The 9,453-nt window shown below is 42.7% G+C and overlaps 1 pseudogene; it reads right to left on the bottom strand.

The window, feature by feature from the left end:
- Window positions 1–2,334: 2,334 nt before the first annotated feature.
- LOC107315785 (bone morphogenetic protein 2-like) lies at window positions 2,335–8,608 on the bottom strand (annotated as a pseudogene).
- Between the last annotated feature and the right edge of the window lie 845 nt (window positions 8,609–9,453).

The following is a 9,453-nucleotide window of genomic DNA, read 5'->3' on the forward strand; positions in this document are numbered from 1 at the left end:
CAAGTACATAAATGCCACTCTTCCTACAAGGAGAATGGCTGCACACCCCAGGTGAAGTAGAGATAAATCAGAGCATTCCTAACAGGGTGCAGAGCAGAGACCTTCCAACTGCTCACTGCACTGCTGTGCTCCAGCTTCTTTATAATAGAATTACGGCATCAACATGTTGGAAAAGACCACTGAGGTCACGTAGTCCAATCATCAACACATCCCCCCGACTACCAGCCATGCACTTCAGTGCCACATCTACATGATTCTTGAACACCTCTGGAGACAGCGGCTCCACTTCCACCACTTCCCAGTGCAGCCTGTGCCAGTGCATTTAAAGTCTTTCTGAGAAGAAATTTTTCCTGATATCCAACCTGAACCTCCCTTGGTGTAACTTAAGGCCATTACCTCTCATTCTATCTGATCTCCACCTTACTACAACATCTTCTCCCTTAAAAAGAATCATCTCCAACCTGTCCCCCAAGGCCAATCCCTTCTGCCTCACCAGTCACCAAACGTTCCCAGCACACTTCCTATGTTTCAGTGCCAAGAAGCAGCTTCCTCTATGTGTGATAACAGAAGCACCTCAGCAGCCCCTTATAAGATGAATGGTTCTACATATGGGAGACCACAGAACTGTATCTCTTATGGGTCTGTGTTCTTCCTACAGCATACCCAGAGACCACTAACATCCTGCTGCAGAAGTAACTGGGCCAGGTTTGGTGCTCTCCCACTGTACAATAACCAACAGGATGTGACTGCATACACCTCACTTACCTGAGCTGCTTTAGCTCCAAATCCAGATCATCCTCTGTGGAATCCTCAGTGTTTATCCCAGGGTGTTTTGCTACCATTCCTTAGCGTTGTTGCAATGTAACATAAAATAACAACTTCATCTGGTACCACCATTTCTTTTCTAGACTATCCATTCTGAAGACAGTCTATATTCCTTTCGAAACCATAGCTGTTGTTTTTTTGGCATCCCACCTAAGCGTGCCACATTCAGCTAAAACAAAAGTCCCAAATCATAGCATTCCTTAGTCTAGAATTCTTATTTATTTCAATTAACTAATAGAAAAAAGAGCATCTTCATTATATATATAAATAAATATATATATAACAGGAACATACTTATGCTTAATTGTTATTCTAATTACAAGTTCTGGTGCAGCGTAAATTTTTTCCCTTGGCATTATTATGAACCTCATTTCCTTACAAAGTCCAGGATAAACAATTCCAATATATTTTGTTTTAATTATCAGGGTTTAATGGGGCATAATGAGACTATGTTGAGTGGTGCAGAAAAAAATAATAATTTAATATGTGCAAAACTACTCAGTGCTCCTAGCTTGACTGTGCGTATTTCACCAACTGTGGTGCAGCACTGTGTTCACTAATATTCAGTATTACACAGTAAAAAGTTTACCTGGTTTTCAAAGGAAAAAAAAAAATTTCTTGGCATCTAAAACAATAGGACAGTTAAAAAAAAAAAATAATAAAAGGTTAATTCCCTGAGTTGCGCAGTGAAAGATGCATCTGATACACAGCTGATGGTTCTAGAACCATACATCATGTTATGAACAGAAGACTGGAGTGTGTTGCATGCAGAAGCTGCCTCCGCTAGTCTGTTCCAAAGGCAGTCCTTCTCCCAATGTTAATTGGTAGTGAAAACTGCTGGCTTCAGTTCGTAGCATAGCATAGATAACACCACCTGAAGTCACCTCTCTGGGCTCTCACTAACCAAGATACAATTCCTATGGACTATGGAGGATTTGGAACATTTGTATAGGAATTCTAAACACAGGGAGGTATGATCAGCATAGCACTCTGGGGTTGTTCTGTACAAAAGATAAACACATTTGTTCTGTCTCAGTGGGCACATACTGCAGTTCTGAAACTTAAAGATGTGATGGAGTCCCTGTACCGAATAGCTCACACATACGCATTTCACCCTATGGTCTGCTGGATGGAAATACAGGAACCTCACCACAACCTCTTTCCCCCAGCTTGGAGGAATAGAGCCTCAACATCTATTCTGCTTGTCTGTTATACTCAGTCATGGAGTCAGTGGCCTTGATTCATTGTCTATTGAAGCCACTGTGAATGTCCGCTCTTTTGGCAAAGTATTTGGTTCAAGACTTTGGGAAGGTAGCTCAAATACAGCACAGAAAGAAAACAGTTATGTTACATTATGTACATTTATTTCAAAAGTCATGTTTTGTATTACAGATTAAGTTAATATACTTGAAGTGTTTGAGTTTTAAATAAAATACATTTCTTAATTACAGACATTGGTATTTACAGGAAAAAAACATTTACATAAATATTTTTCTGTTTTTTGTTTGGTTTTTTTTTGTTTTGTTTTTTAAATATATATCTCATTGAAGTAAAAATTCTTCATGAAGTTTCTACCAATGGGAAACATCAAATTCTGTAATGTGACAACCTCCTTCAAGGATTAATGGAGACAAGAAACCATAACAGGCTAAAGTTACAACTCAACGAGTTGATCATGGAACTGCAATGGGATGGCTGCCCACATTAAGTTGTAGCACAACTTAAAGACCTCAGGGGTCCCCCTCCAAGTCTGCATCTTATGGATCAAGGAAGAATGAAAGGGAACCATCAAGTACCTTCCATCAAACCAGTCTTAGCTACAGGACCTAGGCAGCACCCAGAATGTTCTAGCAGACTTCCAAAGTTTGGACTTTTTATTTCCTTTCTGCCTAGATTTTGGGAGCTACAACCCAAGCTTATTGTACAGTCATCATACAACAAATACGCAAGGGCACTCTCTGCTGCCACATAGCCTAAAAGCTACAGCAGGCCATGGTGGAAGAAAATGCTTTTACAAAAGGCTTACTCTTCATCATAGAGGTGCAAGCACTGAGCCAGAAGCCAAGTTTGCTGATGCCCAGATATATATTGTCCTGTTTCCATCAGATTGCCTAGTAAGTCCCAGAGGGACTTCTTAGGTAGTCTCTGTATTCAGTAAAACTGCAGACAGAACAGGGAAAGAAGTGCATTACTATCTACAGTTTATGTATTACTCAGAAGAGTTCTCTGAGGTCAGCTCTGGGCACACATTTATCCTCAAAGCTCTGCTTAGGAATTTATATCCCCATTGAATCATGTGCATTCAAAGCTGAATGAGGTAGTATTACTGAAACCAGCATCCCCAGGCTGGATTGAGGTAGGATCCTAGGGTACCAGCACAGCATTGTTAGCTGATTGAGGAGAGTGACTGCCCCACTCTACACTGCACTGATGTGGCTTCACCTTGAGTACTGTGTGCAGTTTTGACCACAGTACAAAAAGACCACAGAACTATTGAAGAGTGTCCACAGGAGGACTACAAAGATGATGAAGGGTTTAGAGGGAAAGACATTTCAAGAACAGATTAAATCCCTCTGATTGTTCAGCCAAGAGAAGAGGATAATGAGAGGAGACTTTATTGTGGCCTACAGCTTCCTCATGGGGGTGTGCTAAGGGGCAGTGCTAAGCTCCCCTCTCAGTGACAGGATTCAACGGAATGGCATAAAGCTGTGATAGGTGATGGTCAGGCTGGATATCAAGAAAAAGTTCTTTACCAAGAGGGTGGTTAGGCACTGGAACAAGCTCCTCAGATAAGTGCTCATGGCACTGAGCTACTGGGGTTCATGAAACATCCAGACAATGCTCTCAGACATAAGGTCTGATTTTTTGGGTGGTCCTGTGTGGAGCCACAGGTTGGACTAGATGATCATAATGGGTCCTCCCTCCACATCCTACAGGACAGCATGCCTGTTAGTCCTTCAGATATTCAGAGCTTTCACATATGAAACAGGACCTTTGTTTGAGTGCAATTGGATGTGTTTGGGATCTTTTACATTACAAAATTCTTGTTCTTAATGGTTTCCTCTGGTTTACAGGCACAGAGTTTTCCACAGAGGTAAGCAGAGCCATTACAGACCGATGGTTCTTTGAACATCTGCCTTAAACTCCTTTCCTCCCACCCATGGTGAGAGGATTTCAAACACAGGTGAGCTTCTGGTTCACCCAACCCATAACCTGAAATACCATTTAGCTTTGGTATTTTCAATGGCAAATAGGAAACTGAATCCAAGCATATGCCAAATGTGTACAAAAAAAGTCCTGTTAATGACAACCACACCTTGTTGCCACCATGTCTTTGTAATTTTTAAGAACCACATTCTCTTTGTCATCAAAGTAGAGGAGATTGAGGGACTTCAGTTCATCTGGAACACAGCAGGGCGTGCTGACATCCTGAGACAGTTTAAGTGTATGGACTATGGACTGAACGGTGGCATGGTTTGTTGCATTTTGACTTTCCCCCAAGGGGAAAAGACAGGAGCCTCTGCAGTAAAATGCATTGTATCCACTTGGGTAAATAATCCACCCTGACCAGCCAATAGCGTGGAAGTCAACATAGAGTTCTCTTCGATGACACACTGTTACCTGGCTTTTGGAAGAAGGTACTGCAGCAGCCCGAGGTCTCCTGCTGTTGCTTTCATTGCTGTTTTTGATTATCAGAGTTTCACGTGGCACACGTAACAAGGCATCATTTTTGGCAGGGTTCAGCTCTGGTTCAGAAAGGAAGCTGTGTGTTAATCTTTCTCAAAGTCATTTTTCTTTAAGTACAATAATCTGCAAGAAAATCTGTTTCCAGAATGTACATCAAAGACTTCAAAGAATATTTTAAAATGACAGGACTATGAAAGCACTGGGAGAGGTGTGTACTCAATTGCCATTTCATCTACTTTTCAAAATCTGGCAGGTCTGTGTTTCCCTATGTGGACTAAAAGGCCCTAGTTTAGCAGAAACATAAAAGCTTTGGTCAGAATGGTTTCAATGACCTTTACATGGCTACTCCTACAACAGACCTGCTGTTAAGTGCTAACAAAGGGTGGAGACCACAGCCTTTTCTTCTCTCCAGTATTCTCCTCTCAGCAACTCTACCCATAGGCTTGAGAATAGAACGCTTTCCTGAGCAGCAGTCATTTTGGAAAATAAATAAAACAATCAATAATTTCACTACAGTAATTTTAAATTAAAAAAATTAAAAAATAAATTACAAAATTAAAAAAGTGAACAGGCCAGTTTCTGGTTGTTTTCTAAACTGTTGTTGGTTTTGATTTGTATCACTTTTACCACCTGGTTCTTAATTATTCCTTTCTAAGGTACAAATGCAATGATTTACCAAAAAGACCCTCCAAGCCCAAACCATTACCTCTCCTCCTCCTTCTAGCTTTTGCTCTTTGAATTTATCTCAGGCTCTAAAATCCAGCTTTAGCTGATTTTACTGGAGGACCCGTGGGAGAGGTAAGGCGCTATTGTTTTGTAATTTAAGGGATAAAGGCATTGTCTTTGACGAAAGGAAAAGAAAAAAAAAGCCATTAGTAACAATGCTAATTAATCACTGGAGTTAAATAGGTGTTTAAAAAACAGGCAAAGGACAGAGAAGTTAAAACTGCTTATCTAACCAGTTCTTCCACTCTTGAAAACTGCACTTCATAACTACTTCCATTTGCTTTACCAGCATTTTCACAGTTTTCCAGGTCACTGAGTTTTTTCAGCCTAAGGTGAAAATTATAATTTCCATGCAAACATCACCACAGAGATAAAGTAAATAATGATAATTTTAAAAAAGAAAGAAAACTCCCATCTCTCTATGAAAATAAACAACGAAAATAAATGAAGCTTCCCTTAGGCTTCATGAATATTTTCTGCAAGCACATCTTCTTTGAGTAGAGGTGGCTGCAGATGCTGGGTGAGCTACAACCAAGAGCTATCAAGCAAACTCTGGTGACTGACAATACAGGACTGCACCAGGCTCAACAGTGCACATAAATACTGGGATAAGGCATTCATAAGGCAGCAGGAGGGAACAGAATTTTTCACGTTCTAAAAGAGTTACTGTTGTGTGAACTTACTTGCAGAAGAGGATACAAAGCTGGAAGACCTCCGTTTATTACTGTTGGTGAAGAGGACAAGGAGAGCATTTCTGCTCTCCTGCAAATTGCCCTGTCCCTTTGCAAATGCAACCAGGTTGTGTTCAATCCTATTGCTGAGTAAGTGTGTTGCAGTTATCAAAAAGCCATGGTTGGAGTTACTGCTTCCTACCCACTTGGAAACCTGGTAATGAAAATGAAACAAGAAAATATTGTTTCAATAATCTTTGCACTGCGTTGTGATTAAGAATAATTTACATTAGGAAAATGGAACAGGCAACCGATATAGGACTATAAATACATATACAATCACAGAAGTGAGGTGACTGTAAAGACTGAATTGAGTTAAATATTTAAACCAATAATTCAACATTTAAAAATAACATATACGTTTCCCAAAGTTACATTTACACAAAGATAATTAATCTTTGGAGAATTTACTAGTGAATAGATGAGCCTAAGAGTTAACATTAGCAATAAAATAAATAATCCCTGACTTTAGACAGAACCTTATTTTTCCTAGTAATCTTAAAAATGGAATAGTAAAAACTCTCCAGACTTTCCATACCATTAAAACTCATTTAAATCTAACACAAACGTGGCATTTGAAGAAATTAGCTTATCTGAAGAAAACAGGCAAATTTACTTTCTCTAATTGTTCTAATTACAGTCTACTAAATAAGGTCAGGCCATTCTCAAGGAAGGCTATTATGGATGCAACTCAACCAATCATTTAAGCATATTGTTCAATCTGATCATAAAGCTCGGGCAACTAAAACCACTGCCAGACCATATTTAAGCCTCAGAAAGTATTTGAAAGCTCACTTGTATTTTTGCTAAGGAAAGACATTCTGATACTGATATAATTTAAGGATATCTACAGAACAAATCTTCCAGCTAGCAAATTGGGAATTCTACATACAAAGTGAAGATGAAAAACATTCCAACCATTACAAATTCCAGAAACACAACATTGAAGTACGCTGCACATCTCATCTAAACAAAACAAAACAAAACAAAACAGACTAAAGTAAAATTAAAGAGAAATTAAGACCTACTCATACCGCATAATCAATGATTTCTTTTTTGACAGCCTAAGGATGAGCGTGCTTTACTCACACTGCCATATTTGGCCTGACATCCCTCCTGCTGTCTAGGTTTGGGTTGCTTAGTTCTCATCAGAGAACTAAGAACATGTACTTCTGAGTGTAATGAGTAGGGCTCTCTCCCTGCTCTGTCCTTTAGTTTGAATTGACCACGGAACCCAGCAATAAGAGCAAGTTGTCAGCTGCGCACTGCCATAAGAGAAATTTCAGAACTAAAAATGTAAGCCAAGAGTTCTCTGCTTACCGTCTGCGTGACATTGAATACTTCCCAGCCTTCTGAGTACATAGACATCAATCGTGATGCAATGAGATGTTTTTTGTGTGGTTTACTTCCACCCTCCAGTAGCTCATACACTTCCACCTTAACGAGAGTAACACAACAGAACAGTGAGAAATGACAGCCATCGTTCTTCCAGCAAAATAGGGAGGATCAAGATTATAAGTACTTTTCCCACATCTTAAATGGAAAACTGCTCCAACTGATGCTAAAAGCTGTTTACTGTTTGCTGTTCAACAGCAAAATGAGTATCAGCAGATGCATTTCAGTTTATTGCAAGGGAGCTGGATTAGATGACATTTTAAGGGTCCCTTCCAACTCAAACGACTCTATGATTCTATCAGTTCAGAGGCAGAACTATGCTATTACACTGGGCATCTCTTTCAAACCTTTGATACTGTCAGAGTCCTCCAGTTTACTGTATTTTTGCCTTCAAGTCTGCTAAACGTCCTACAGAGTGGATACAGTCGATGCCATACTACCATCATTACAAAAGCAAAACAATCAAATTTGCATCTGAATTTCAAAACATCTCAAAAAGCAGACAAGTCTGGTGTAGGCCAGAAGGGAAGGGTACCCCCAGGGATAGTATCCTGCCAACCAGTGCCCTGCACCCTTTCTCTGCATGCTGAAGACAAAGTGCCACTCTGCGCAGAGAACGATAATAAAAGTAAAGAAGGTTTATGTGCTAAGTGGTTATATTCCATTCTTTTCTCATTTCCCTTCCGGATTATTAGCAACACAAGTAAACACGGTACTGCCGGTTCATTTGCCACTTACTTTGCAGAAGTGCTGCGGATCGGCTCTCCTGGCCACGCGCCTCCTCCTCAGCTTGAACACCCTCAGCTCGGCCTTCAGCACTTGCTCGCCCCTCTCCATGGCGCTGACATCGAAGAAGAAGCGGTCCTGCTCCACGGGAGCTGCAGAAGAGCGGCCTTTAGCCGCCGCTGCCCACGCCGCCCCGCCACGGCGCTGCCCCCCGACGCCCCCTGCTCACCTCGGTCCTCGAAGCTGCGCACCACGTCTCCTTCCAGCAGTCCGGGTGCGCGGGTGATGCCGTTGGCGTCGGCTACCTTGTTGAAGAGATCCACCATGAACTGCGGCGGCTTTTTGTGGGGCAGCACGTCGGGGGGCAGCTCCTCGATGTCAAACACCTCCCGCAGCCGCTGCAACGCCGCCGCCTGCACCTCGTCCCGCGGTCCGGCGGCCAGGGGCAAGGCTCCGAGCTGCGCCAGCCCCAGCAGCCAGGTCAGCCCCATCCATAGCCACAGCCGCCAGCCCGCCATGGCCGGAGCGTCCTGCCTCGCGGCTCTGTGCGGCTCTCGGCTCCGACGGCCGCTGTGCCCCGGGGCTGCGTCGCCGCGCCTCACCCTGGTCATTAAAGCCCCGTCAAGGACTCAATGGGACTCGCGAACAGCTGAGCGCTCCGCAGGGTGCGCGGCATCTCCCCCTCCCCGCTCGGGCCGGGCTGCCACCAGCACTTAAAAATGAAGGTGAGCCACTGTAACTTGCAGCTCTCCACCCACAGACCTCGTTGCGACGAAGGGCTCAGCAAAGCTGCAGAAATGAGTGTGCTGGCCTGATCACTACGCTGGTTGGGGACGTGGCTTCTGCTCTTGCAGCATAGCAAAAGGAGTTGCACTCAATGATCCTTATGGGTCCCTTCCAACTCGGGCTATTCTACGATTCTCAAAGCAGCCAAGCTTCAGTGCAATTAGGCATGGAAGGTTACATGCATAATAATACCCAAACTAAACTCAGCTTTCCATAATTTTCTCTCCATCCCCAACACAAACCAGCCAACCATGAAATCTTGAGGCATCATGCCCACTAGTCCTTTTCAAGGCAGTCTGTCGACTTAAAAGGAGCAATTTTATCTTGCCAAGGGTTTATGCCGCACTGCCTGTTCTGCTTGTGACACGTGGGCCACTGACTCTCCAGGCAGAGGAGGGGTTGTGGGGTAGGTAGACACATCCCATCTGCTTAGGCACACTACCTAGGACAAGAGTACTGGCAGATGGGCTGTGGGAGAAAGAGGCGGTGACTGAGGCTGTAGCTGTGTTAATTATGCTCTTCAGCCACTCCTAAATTAGCCTCTTAAAGTTACAAAATAGAACCAGGATCATTCAAG

The sequence above is a fragment of the Coturnix japonica genome, chromosome 8 (assembly GCF_054131305.1).
Source record: "Coturnix japonica strain WE chromosome 8, WE-NBRP24, whole genome shotgun sequence".
Lineage (NCBI taxonomy): Eukaryota > Metazoa > Chordata > Aves > Galliformes > Phasianidae > Coturnix > Coturnix japonica.